This window comes from Microcebus murinus, chromosome 9 (assembly GCF_040939455.1).
Source record: "Microcebus murinus isolate Inina chromosome 9, M.murinus_Inina_mat1.0, whole genome shotgun sequence".
Taxonomy (NCBI): domain Eukaryota; kingdom Metazoa; phylum Chordata; class Mammalia; order Primates; family Cheirogaleidae; genus Microcebus; species Microcebus murinus.
In genome coordinates this window covers 81,599,881-81,612,901 of record NC_134112.1, presented here as the reverse complement: position 1 = coordinate 81,612,901, position 13,021 = coordinate 81,599,881, and the positions used below count along the sequence as shown (strand labels likewise).

Sequence of the window (13,021 nt, the reverse complement as noted above, 5' to 3'; positions counted from 1 at the left end):
TAATAAATAAATACCAAATTCAGAATAATGGTCACAGCAAGAAGAGAGGGGACTAGCATAAGGAAGTGGTACCCAGAAGGCTTCAACAATTATACCTGTGATATTTTATTACTTATGCTGGGTAGTAGGTATGTGGTATTTATTACATTGTTCTATACCCTTTTTTATACCAGAAGTATTTCAAAAATTTTAAAAAGTAGCAACAATTGGAGTCATACCAAAAATAGTAGGAATTAACCCTTACAATACTTAAATGAGATACAGTAATGGAGGAATCAAAGATAAACATATCTTTTATAATGAGAAAATTCTTTGGAAAATTTAAAGCAGGAGTTCTGAAGGTGGGCAGTCATGTACATATTTATAATCCAATAGCAATCTGAATCTGTATTTCACAAAATATCTGTAGCAAACATCCCAATGTGTGCCTTACACAGATTGAGCTCAAAATTAAATCTGTTCAGTAAATGTAATACATACATTATTTTGAATATGCTCTTATTTTACATCTTCAGTTACAACTCTATTTGATAGCAGATTTTTTACTTTGGTCAGTTTTAAATGGTACTTAGTCTTTTAAGGATGTCATAAAAATAAGCTTAATTTCTGACTGGTATTTTCTAGCTTGATGATTTAAAATGGTTCCTAACCATTTCTGGTTATCAGTTGGATTTAGTTTATCATCTTATGACATGCTATGGAGCAAATAGGTAGAGAAAGTCCAAGGAAACACTGAATAATAGGCTTCTCCCGAAAAATCAAGTTCCTGAGGAAGATTCAAAATCATTCAAGGATGTTCCTTAGTATCCTGCTACAGTCTCATTCAACTTTATGAAAAACAATTAAGCAAATTAATACAAGAAAGCTCATGAAAATGCCCCACGTAAAGGCAGAACAAATACTGTATCAACTTCATCAAGTTATAATATTTTGTGTGATATAAAATATTTTGCTCAAAACAAAATATGAGTGTTTAATTTATTAATCCTCAGCATTTGATATTGATTTTAAATCAATTTAGGACAAAAAGGAGGTTAAATTTCAAAATTCCTACAAAATAATGTTTTAACATAAAATAGCTTAAAGTTATTCCAAGTATCTGAAATGATCAATCTCTTCATTAATTTACTTCCTTTAAATGACTAGAAAACTAATATTCTTTAATGCAAAGCCCTCAATTTTATACTTTAATTTCTATGAGGATGAAATATGACAATTTACCCAGTGCAGTCAGACCTTTTCAGGAAGCAGCCTCTTCAAGTCCAAAGAATATCAAAATTTATAGAAAGCAAAGGTTTCCTCGGACTGACTCCCCCAAAACCAAAATAAAACAAGAAGCCAAATATATTGTTTAGAAATCAGAAGAAGAACAACAAAATATATTTCTTTCTTTCTTTCTTTTTTTTGGCCAAACACGGGTGTCTGATATATTTCTTAATTTACTATGGAAAATGAGAATGATTTGTTTTTAACATTCACCTTCATTAATCCCTTTGCAAAGACTTTACTAGAAGCAGAGAAAGACCTATTGAAATTTAAATTACATATTTGCTTTTCAGATGGGATCCATCCTACTTGAGGATCCTCTCTCTTAGACCACTACAATTTAAAGGCCCCCAAAATAGAGGACTCATCAAAAGAAGTCTAGCAAGGCTCAAATTGTTAGCTCTGCAGGTACTATCACCTTACATTTAATTCTTTTATTTCATCATTTGCATTTACCAAGTGTATACCATCTACGTTCTATTTGTTTACCCTATTCTCACAAATGTCTGGGAAAAGCTGCCTAATGAAGACTGCCCACATAATTTTACTCACCAAGTTTTGTCCTGTTTAAATGTCAGCATATCACATTCAATAAACAAATATTCTTTGAGCACCTTTTCTGTGTAAAGTTCTGGACCAGGAACTGAAAGGGGACATTAGAATGATTAGTTAAACCCTCAAACAGCTTAACAGCAGTACTTCTCAAAATGAACCATGGAACCTCAGGAGGGTCCCTGAGATTCTTTTCAAGGAATCAATGAGGTCATTTGTTACCATTTCATAATAACAAAGATACTATTTGCCTTTTTTCAGTGTTTTTATGTTTACACTCAGGATGCAACAGCAATGGTGGTGTAAAACTACTGATACTTAGCACAACTTAAGGTAATGGCACAAAACTGTACTAGTAGTTATTACATTCTTCACCTTGATATACTCACAGTAAAGGTGGGGGCAATTTTATTTAAGAATATGCTTGATGATGGAGTAAAAAATATTAATTTTATTAAATCTTTGCTTTGAGTTAATGTCTTTTTACTATTCTGAGTAACGAACAGAAAGTATGCATAAGGCACTTCAGTTGCATTTGGAAGGGTAATGGCTATCTTGACAAACACGTATCCCATGCTTTGTGCTGCAAGTTGAACTGGCTGCTTTTTTTCACAATACCATTTTTACTTGAAAAAGTAACTGATAAACTATATGGTTATTCAAATCTGGATAGTTGAGAGCCATTTGCTCAAAAATTAAAAGTGAGCCTATCACTTCAAGGAAAACAACAGATGATATTTGTTGCCAATGATGAAATTTGATGTTTCAAATGATAATTAGAATTTTAGAAGACTTGTATCTGCCACAGTGAGCTTGATAGTTTAATTACTTAAAAGTCTTTTCTGATCAGATCAGTGGTGATGTTAAGGAATGTGATTTTTGTGTCAGGATTTGGAAGATCTGCATAACTGGGTGAATTATATAGTTAAAAAGATCCAGTTAAAGTACATGATAAACCGGCCGGGCGCGGTGGCTCACGCCTGTAATCCTAGCTCTTGGGAGGCCGAGGCAGGCGGATTGCTCAAGGTCAGGAGTTCGAAACCAGCCTGAGCAAGAGCGAGACCCCGTCTCTACTATAAATAGAAAGAAATTAATTGGCCAACTGATATGTATATAAAAAATTAGCCGGGCATGGTGGCTCATGCCTGTAGTCCCAGCTACTCGGGAGGCTGAGGCAGAAGGATCGCTCGAGCCCAGGAGTTTGAGGTTGCTGTGAGCTAGGCTGACGCCACGGCACTCACTCTAGCCTGGACAAAAAAGTGAGACTCTGTCTCAAAAAAAAAAAAAAAAAAAAAAGTACATGATAAACCAATAGATGTTAACATAACAGAGTACAATTATGGCTTCAGATAATACACTAAAATTCACCTGTAAGAAACTACCACAGCCAAGTTTTAGTATAACATCAAAGAACATCCACAATTATGTGAAAAGGCTCTTAAAATACTCTTCCCACTTCCAACTACATATTTGGTATGAGACCAGATCTTCTTTAACCAAAGCAATAAATACACTGCAGCAGACTGAGGCAAAAGCAAATGTGAGAATCCAGCTGTCTTCTCTTAAACCAGCCATTAAAGAGATTTGCAAACACCAAAAAATACCACTCTTCTTACTAAATTGTCTTTTGTTTTGGAAAATATATATATATATATTTTTTTTTTTTTTTGAGACAGAGTCTCGCTTGTTGCCTAGGCTAGAGTGAGTGCCGTGACGTCAGCCTAGCTCACAGCAACCTCAATCTCCTGGGCTCAAGCAATCCTTCTGCCTCAGCCTCCCAAGAAGCTGGGACTACAGGCATGCACCACCATGCCCGGCTAATTTTATATATATATATATAGGCCAATTAATTTCTTTCTATTTATAGTAGAGACGGGGTCTCGCTCTTGCTCAGGCTGGTTTCGAACTCCTGACCTTGAGCAATCCGCCCGCCTCGGCCTCCCAGAGAGCTAGGATTACAGGCATGAGCCACCGCGCCCGGCCGGAAAATATAATTATTTTTCATAAAAATACATCTTTTTAACAGGTAGTGGGTTTACTATGATTATTTTAAATTAATAAACATTATAAAATTTTCTGTTTTAGTTTTTGATATAGAAAATATTAAAAGTTATAACACACATAAACAAAAGCTCTTTGTAGTTCCCAGTAATTTTTAAGACAGTAAAAGGGTCTCAAAGACCAAAGATTAAAAACCACTGGTTTATCATATAAGAGAGGAAAAACCCACAAATATTAACCCAAGGTAGAATGTGATGATTCTCATAGCCTTTCCATTCCTGGCATTCCAGCTCTTCCTAAGCGAAACCTGTGCTCCTCCTGACCAGGCTCTTGAAATAATTTATTTAGTGCTTCTGTCAATATAATCAAAATGAGTACGTTATTTAGCAAGCATGAAAAGGGCCCAAGTTAATGTGTTAAGCAAATTTCAATTGATGAGTTTTTTTCTTTACTGGTTTTGTAAATAAATGACCTAAATTAAACTTGGTTTTTATTTCCTTGTTATAAACTGGGTGAGGCCAGGCGTGGTGGCTCACGCCTGTAATCCAAGCACTCTGGGAGGCTGAGGCGCGTGGATCGTTTGAGCTCAGGATTTCGAGACCAGCCTAAGCAAGAGCGAGACCCTACAAAAAAAATAAATAAATAAATAAATAGAAAGAAAAATTAGCTGGACAACTAAAAAATATTTAGAAAAAATTAGCCGGGCATGGTGGCGCATGCCTGTGGTCCCAGCTACTTGGGAGACTGAGGCAGAAGGATCGCTTGAGCCCAGGAATTTGAGGTTGCTGTGAGCTAGATGACATGGCACTATAGCCTGGAACAAAATTAGACCCTGTCTCAAAAAAAAAAAAAAAAAAAAAACCGAGTGAGACTATAAAGACAAAGGATTGAATGATTGATTGACAGGGTCTCTCACTGCTACCCGGGTGGGCTACAGTGCAGTGGCATCATCTTAACTCACAGCAACCTCAAACTCCTGGGCTCAAGCAGTCCTCCTGCCTCAGCCTCTTGAGTAGCTGGGACTACAGGTGTGCACCACTATGCCAAGATAATTTTTCTACTTTTTTGTAGAGACGGGGTCTCACTCTTGTTCAGGCTTGTCTCGAACTCCTAGGCCTCAAGTGATCCTCCCGCCTCAGCCTCCCAAAGTGCTAGGATTACAGGCATGAGCCACCACACCTGGCCAGGACTATATAATAGTCAACTCTCTTGGCAATGCATCCCACACAATCAGATTAATAATGGAAAGCTATGGAATTTGGTTCCCTATCTCTCAACACTAGGGCAATGCATTCATAAAGTATCTAACCTTTTGTGGAAAAACAAAAAGAATAGAAGTATAATAAATTTAATTAAAAAAAAACACTAGGGCAAAAAACTTGAAATCCTACATTGGTCTTGAGGATTAAGATATAAAATATGTTATTTCTTTATAAAAGCACTTTCTAAAGGACTGTATGTTACCATTTGTGTTTTTTTAAAAAGCAAGGACATATATACACATTTTTGCTTAGCCTACCTGGAAGAATACGTAAGAAACTGGTAGTGGCGATTATTTCCATTAAGGGAAATTGTGGAAGAGAAACTCACTTTTCACTGTATTCCTTTTTATGTTATTTGACCTCTTACCCATGTGCACATAATATTCAAAACAAGATGTTTGTAAAATACCATTTCACCTATTTCTCTAGTCTTTTATCTTGAATGCAAATTAAAAAAAAATACTAGATGTGAAAAATCATTAGATGATGCATATTTGTTACATTAGCAATGGATACACATCTCGCATCTGACAAAAAGCATCAAAAGTAAGCCGTCCATCAACCTGGAAGTGATCACCATTGATTACCTGAAGGAGTACCTGATTACAGAAGAATCTAAATACCGTCCATCTGCCCAACATAATTAATATAGTTGCTCCTTCAATGATATTAATAACGCTCCCTTTTTATATTAATCACAGCATTTGTTTTAAGAAATATTCTCTGAATAGCACTAAAGTAGGTAAGTTTAAATACTCCTTTAAATCACACAGCAACATTAAATTTAGCATTGACTGACTTCCTACCATGCACTGGGCACTACCACTTGATAATGTAACACTTGTAACACACAATGTAACATGACAGCATGCACTTAGATCTAAACACCTAACCACGTAATATAGGTTTAACCACCAATGAAAAAGATTTGGGCGTTTTAAATAATTCTAACATTAATGAGCCAACCTTATGATGTGGCTACAGATAAACCTGATAAACCAGATAAACCATCAAATTCAAATTTGCGCTATATCGTAGTTGGTTAAATGGTGTCCAGAACACAGAAAAATCAGAGCCACTGTGGTCTGTATTTATCAGACCAATCCTACAACTCATGCTGGTTTCTAGGCCACACATGCTACCCAGGGACCATGACGAAGTGCAGTAGGGTCAGGGTAGTTTTGTATGTGGAAGGCAACATGTAATGAGTTAGCTACCACATGCCAAGCACTTCATATGAATTTTCCTTATAGCTTCAAAATCAGGGATAAAGACATTATTATCCCTGTCTAAAATTAAGGAGATTCAGACTCAGGTTAAGTTATATGCTCAAGATTGCAAAGCTACTAAGTGGCATTATCAGCATTTAAGCCTAGAGCCCCTAAAGTGGGTTGAATGATGGCTCCCAAAAAGATAGGTCCATGCCCTAATCACTGGAATCTGTGAATGTTATCTTACTTGAAAAAAGGGTCTTTGCAGATGTAACTAAATTAAGGATCTTGATATGAGATCATCCTGCATTTTCTAGGTGGGTTTTCATTCCAGTGGCAAGCATCCTTCTAAGCATGAAACACATAGAGACGGCACAGACAGCAGAGGAGACAATGTGACCGTGGAGGCAGAAAGTAGAATGATATAAAGACAAGTCAAGGAATGCCACCAAAAGCTGGAAGAGGCAAAGAACAGAATCTTCCCTAGCTCCTACCAAGAAAGAACACAGCCCTGTGGACATCTTGCTTCTGGACTTCTGGCCTCTAGAACTATGAGAGAATAAATTGCTATTGTTTTAAACCACTATGTTTGTGCTTCTTTGGTATAGCAGCCCTAGGAAACTAATACAGTCCCCAAACTCTATCTTTCCAGCATACCCTCTTACCTTCCCAAGAGGCTCATGAAGGATCTAGGGATAATTAAACTACATTAGAGACAACTCCGAGACTACAAAGAAAACAGAAACCATACTCGTTTTTGGAAGCCCTAGACAACAGAAGATCAGTAGGTAAAAGTTCCAGGAAGAAATTTCAGTTGAAATTAAACTTTCTAACCATCTAAATGTCTTAAACACTAACCAGAGTTTTGATAGGTAGTTAAGTTTCCTATCATTGCATGTGTTCAAGAAGAGACTTTTGATTTAAACTTTGGGGAGAGAGCTGGTTTAGATCATTTAGAATCTCTTCCCATTGAGTTCCCAAAATTATAAAATGTTAGATGGCACTACAAAAGCATACTTAAGGTAAAATATTACAAATGAGTTTTACAAGATCTCTATAATCATTCAAATAAATGCTGACCACTTGTAATGTGTCAGGCACTGTGCTTGGTAATGAAAACACAGTATCTACTCTCATGAAGCTTACAACCTGGTGGGAAACAAATATCAAGTAATATGTAAACAAATGTAAAATTACATTTATGGACACATATGGTGAAGGAAAAGCACAAAAATGAGGGAAATTAGGCAAAATTTCCCTGAGGAAATGATGCTTGACCAGAGACCTGATGGACTCAGAGTTCCCCCTTGGTATCCATGGGAGATTATCGAGGACCCCCCCTCAGATATCAAATGAGAATTAGCTACTTCTCTCACACCTTTCAGATATACAAGTTTTTTTCTTTCTTTCTTCTTCTTTCTTTCTTTCTTTCTTTCTTTCTTTCTTTCTTTCTTTCTTTCTTTCTTTCTTTCTTTTTAAAGCTAAACAGACATGAATGACAGATACACAAGTTTAAGAGACAAAATGGTTTTTATTCCCAGATTCTCTATGTCTGGAAGATACTGACTTAAGGATCATAACTGTCAAGCATACAGGATAAAGTTTTTCTCCTGGAAAAGATCCTAACCTTCAAAGTAGAAGGGAAAAGAATAAACAAGTCAGACTTTTCTTCTTCTATCACATACATTTCCACAGGCTTTACCCTATACTTAGACCAAAAATGACTACATTAGTAATAATACAATTAGATACTAATTGCAGTCACTAAGGAACTATTTACCCTAGAGTTGCCTTCCATTTTGTATAAAAAACAAAAACAAAGAACAGCTCAGAGGGATTAAAGACAGAACTACCGTGTTTCCCAGAAAATAAGACCTACCCATAAAATAAGCCCTAGCAGGATTTCTAAGCATTTGTGCAATATAAGCCCTACCCCGAAAATAAGACCTAGTGATGGGCGTGGCTACGCAGCGTATCTGCACAACCCATGCATTTCCTCACGGAGTGGTATAGAAGATGAGCAGCCCTTCTCATCTGCCCCATGATGACAGCTACTATCCCAGAGGTGACCGGAAAGGTGCGGGCAGCCCCACCAACAAGGTCGGCTCCCCTTCAGGTCCTGGCCATCCTGTGCGTGTTGCAAGCTGAGGCTTTGAGGGGAAAGTCTCCTCAGTAAGTGAGGAGTGCAATGCTCTACTTTAGGTATTGTGTGTCCCCGGGGGGAAGAAGGAAAGCTGTTGCTGCCATTTTACTCAGCACTGTGGGCCTCTCTCACCACCCACAAACACCAAGGGATAGGGGAAAAGCTTCAGCAAGGAGTCTCCTGCTGAGTCCAGAGAGATCATTCTGCTCCACTGTGCAGATTGGACCCAGTGAAGCCTAGTCTCCAAGAGGTCATGATTTGGGTGAAGAATTCACGGGATAAAAATCACTGACAGTATTGTTGTCAATGCACATGCACTTAGAGCAGGTTACATGGATAAGAGCTGCTCATTTAATGAGAGCTCTATTGGCTTGACATGAGACATTGGGGCCAATGGTTCTAAAGGAAATAGAGTCGCAAGAAATTTAGGATGGAATTCAGGGTTTGGAGAGTTATGATGATGTTCCAGAAGAAGATGACTTAACTATATTTGAATAAGTGTAGATTATTGTACCGTACTTAAAAAAAAAAAAAAAAACACATCCCCTGAAAATAATCCCTAGGGTGTCTTCTTAAGGAAAAATAAATGTAAGACCCTGTCTTAGGCCGGGCGCGGTGGCTCACGCCTGTAATCCTAGCACTCTGGGAGTGAAGAGGTGGGCGGATCGGTCAAGATCAGGAATTCAAAACCAGCCTGAGCAAGAGTGAGACCCCATCACTACTATAAATAGAAAGAAATTAATTAGCCAACCAAAATATATAGAAAAAATTAGCCGGGCATGGTGGCGCATGCCTGTAGTCCCAGCTACTTGGGAGGCTGAGGCAGGAGGATAGCTTGAGCCCAGGAGTTTGAGGTTGCTGTGAGCTATGTTGACTCCATGGCACGCTGGCCCGGGCAACAGAGTGAGACTCTGTCTCAAAAAAAAAAAAAAAGAGACCCTGTCTTCTTGGGTGAGGGCGGTAGCTCACGCCTATAATCCTAGCACTCTGGGAGGCCAAGGAGGGTAGATCACTCAAGCGCAGGAGTTGGAGACCAGCCTGAGCAAGAGCAAGACTCTGTCTCTACTAAAAATAGAAAGAAATTAATTGTATAGAAAAAATTAGCCAGGCATGGTGGCACATGCCTGTAGTCACAGCTACTCGGGAGGCCAAGACGGAAGGATTGCCTGAGCCCAGGAATTTGAGGTTGCTGTGAGCTAGGCTGATGCTACAGCACTCTAGTCCAGGCAACAGAGTAAGACACTGTCTCAAAAAAAAAAAAAAAAGAATATACTGTATTATACTATTACTGCTATTAATAGTTAATTTGCTGTCAATGGCAATAACAACTCAGATGGTTCCTAGGTAAAATAAAAGACCAATACTGTATTAAGACAAGATTATTCGCCTGACACAGTGGCTCACGCCTGTAATCCTAGCAGTCTGGGAGGCCAAGGCGGGCAGATTGCTCGAGGTCAGGAGTTCAAAACCAGCTTGAACAAGAGCGAGACCCTGTCTCTACTATAAATAAAAAAAGAAATTAATTGGCCAACTAATATATATATATATATATAGAAAAAATTAGCCAGGCATGGTGGCGCATGCCTGTAGTCCCAGCTACTTGGGAGGCTGAGGCAGGAGGATTGCTTGAGCCCTGGAGTTTGAGGTTGCTGTGAGCTAGGCTGACGCCACGGCACTGACTCTAGCCTGGGCAACAAAGTGAGACTCTGTCTCAAAAAAAAAAATTAAAAAGACAAGATTATTCACTTCAGGAACTATGTTACAAATAGAAATCTTATCTCAGGAAGTATAGTAGAAGAGTGGAGAAAAAGCAAGTTAATATGTGAATGAAACTGAAGTTAACCTAGTATTTATTTAGTTTTCATTATTCACTAAGTAATCTTTCATGGGCAAGCCCTTATACCCTTACTCCAAGTCACCCTTACCTCAGCAAAACCACATGGAACATGAAATAGAAAGCCTTTTCTGGACAAATATGTATTCAGAGAGAAAATTTTTTATTTCACTAAAACAAATAGATTGTAACTGCCTTGCTAGGAATGTTTCAAGGCAAAAATAAATTAATCATATCAAATATCCTTAGACACTTTGGGTTCAAGATAGCATGTGCAGTATTGTTCTATATTACCATATACAGTATGTATACATGTACTGTATGTACATATCCATACATGTATGCTTAGAAAAATACCTAAAACCATACATATTAAAATATTATCTTTATATGGTAGAATGATTTTTAATTTTCTTCTTTTGCTTTTATTAATTTTTATTTTTTTTATTTTTTGAGACACAGTCTTGCTTTGTTGCCCAGGATAGGGTGAGTGCCATGGCATCAGCCTAGCTCACAGCAACCTCAAGGGCTCAAGCAATCCTGCTGCCTCAGCCTCCTGAGTAGCTGGGACTACAGGCATGCACCACCATGCCCGGCTAATTTTTTCTATATATATTAGTTGGCCAATAAATTTATTTATATTTATAGTAGAGATGGGGTCTCGCTCTTGCTCAGGCTGGTTTTGAACTCCTGACCTTGAGCAATCCGCCCACCTCGGCCTCCCAGAGTGCTAGGATTACAGGCGTGAGCCACTGCGCCCGGCCCTGCTTTTTTTATTTTTGAAACAGTCTCACTCTGTTGCCCAGGCTAGAGTGCCGTGGCATCAGCCTAGCTCGCAGCAACCTCAAACTCCTGGGCTCAAGTGATCCTTCTGCCTCAGCCTCCCGAGTAGCTGGGACTACAGGCATGCACCACCATGTCTGGCTAATTTTTTCTATATATTTTTAGTTGTCCAATTAATTTCTTTCTATTTTTAGTAGAGATGGGGTCTCAATCTTGCTCAGGCTGGTTTCAAACTCCTGACCTTGAGCACTCTGCTGGCCTCAGCCTCCCAGAGTGCTAGGATTACAGGCGTGAGCCACTGCGCATGGCCCTTCTTTTGCTTTTCTACAAAAACCACTACATTCTACTATAAACACTTTCCTACAATGCAGCTATGTAATAAGAAGAAAATATACTTATGCTTAACATACAACACAGACTCAGAATTAATTTTAGAAGCAATTTTTATTTAGAAGAAACTTTAAATATTATTTCTGTACTCTTCATTTTCAAATGAAGAACAAGGCCCAGCAAAGATAAGTAATTTGGCTACTCAAAATATGATAGTGAAGTCATCAGAACCATGATTATTAATACATTATCTGTATTTATGTTTATTTTTTCTGATTATAAAAGCAAATGCATTTTCATTAAGGATAACTTGAAAAACAATGGAAGGTACAAGAAAGAAAATGAAAATCACCTATAAGCTTATGAAACAAAGATAAACCACTTACTTGGAGGGAAGGGGTATTTGTTTTGGTTTTTCTTTCTGAATTTTTCACTATAAAAATAATACATTTCAATATAGAAAAACTTTTAATATATAGAGCCAAAAATTAAAGAAGATGAAAATGTTAAGACTCAGTCACATAACTGGTAATATATCAGAATTATTTCTTCTTTAGACTCAGTACCTGAAGCCAGTTTGGAGTCAAGAAACTAGTTCTCTGATGGTGTTCTTACTTAACAAACTTTGGCTAGTTCTTTGATTCATGGGCTATTTTTATATGGGAAACCTATCACCAAGAATTTTATTTTATAATTGTTTAATGAAAAAAAAAACAAAAAAAAAAAAAAACAGAAGTGGTCAAAGTAAAAGACAAAATACTCCAGTTCTGGCCAGGAAGGGTGACTAAAACCTTAATCCCAGAACGGGAGGCAGAGGCAGGAGGATCACTTGAGGCCAAGAGTTGGAGACCAGCTTGGGCAATACAGCAAGACTCTGACTCTACAAAAAAATAAAAACATTAGCAGAGCATTGTAGTGCACACCTGTAATCTCAACCACTCAGGAGGCTGAGGCCAGAGGATTCCTTGAGTCTAGGCCTTCCAGGTTGCAGTGAGCTATGGTCACTTCACTGCACTCCAGCCTGAGCAAGACTACATCCCTAAAAAAGATAACTAAAATTTTTAAAACAAATAAATACTCCAGTTCTACTTGGACTCTCTTTGTAGATTTAATGAATGTAAAGATAATCTAAAAATCTAGGCAGGCCCACTAGTGCATGCCTGCAGTCCCAGCTATTCAGGAGGCTGATGCGGGAGAATCACTTGAGCCCAGGAGTTCAAGTCCAGCCTGGACAATTTAGTGAGATTTCATCTTGAAAGGGAGAAAGAAAAGAAAAGAAAATGATAATCCACAAACACAAGCTAATTACAAGTTACATAACACAAATTTTCTAAGATTATATAACATATTTATTCATATCATTCTTATATTTACCAATACATGAAATGTTTTATAGAGTATACTTTAAAACAATATCAAGTGGTTATTTTACATGGCAACCCAAAAGTTTGGACATCAATGCCCCAGAAACTAGTGCCTAGCTGACAAAACTGTCTCCTAATCTAATTTCTTTTTTTTTTTTTTTGAGACAGAGTCTCACTCTGTTGCCCGGGCCAGAGTGCCATGGCGTCAGCGTAGCTCACAGCAACCTCAAACTCCTGGGCTCAAGCAATCCTCCTGCCTCAGCCTCCCGAGTAGC

The 13,021-nt window shown here is 37.9% G+C and overlaps 1 protein-coding gene across 8 annotated transcripts in view; it reads right to left on the bottom strand.

The window, feature by feature from the left end:
- NRF1 (nuclear respiratory factor 1) overlaps positions 1–13,021 on the bottom strand; it is a 142,399-nt gene that overhangs the window by 120,280 nt on the left and 9,098 nt on the right. For 2 of the 8 annotated variants that reach the window (XM_076006606.1, XM_076006609.1), the window contains exon 2: positions 1,819–1,909. The exons of 4 other annotated variants lie outside the window; for them this stretch is intronic. The gene's annotated coding sequence lies outside the window, so the exon portion shown is untranslated. Of the gene's footprint in view, positions 1–1,818; positions 3,514–13,021 lie in introns of those variants that run through there. 2 more of the 8 variants (XM_076006607.1, XM_076006605.1) reach the window with 2 other exon arrangements.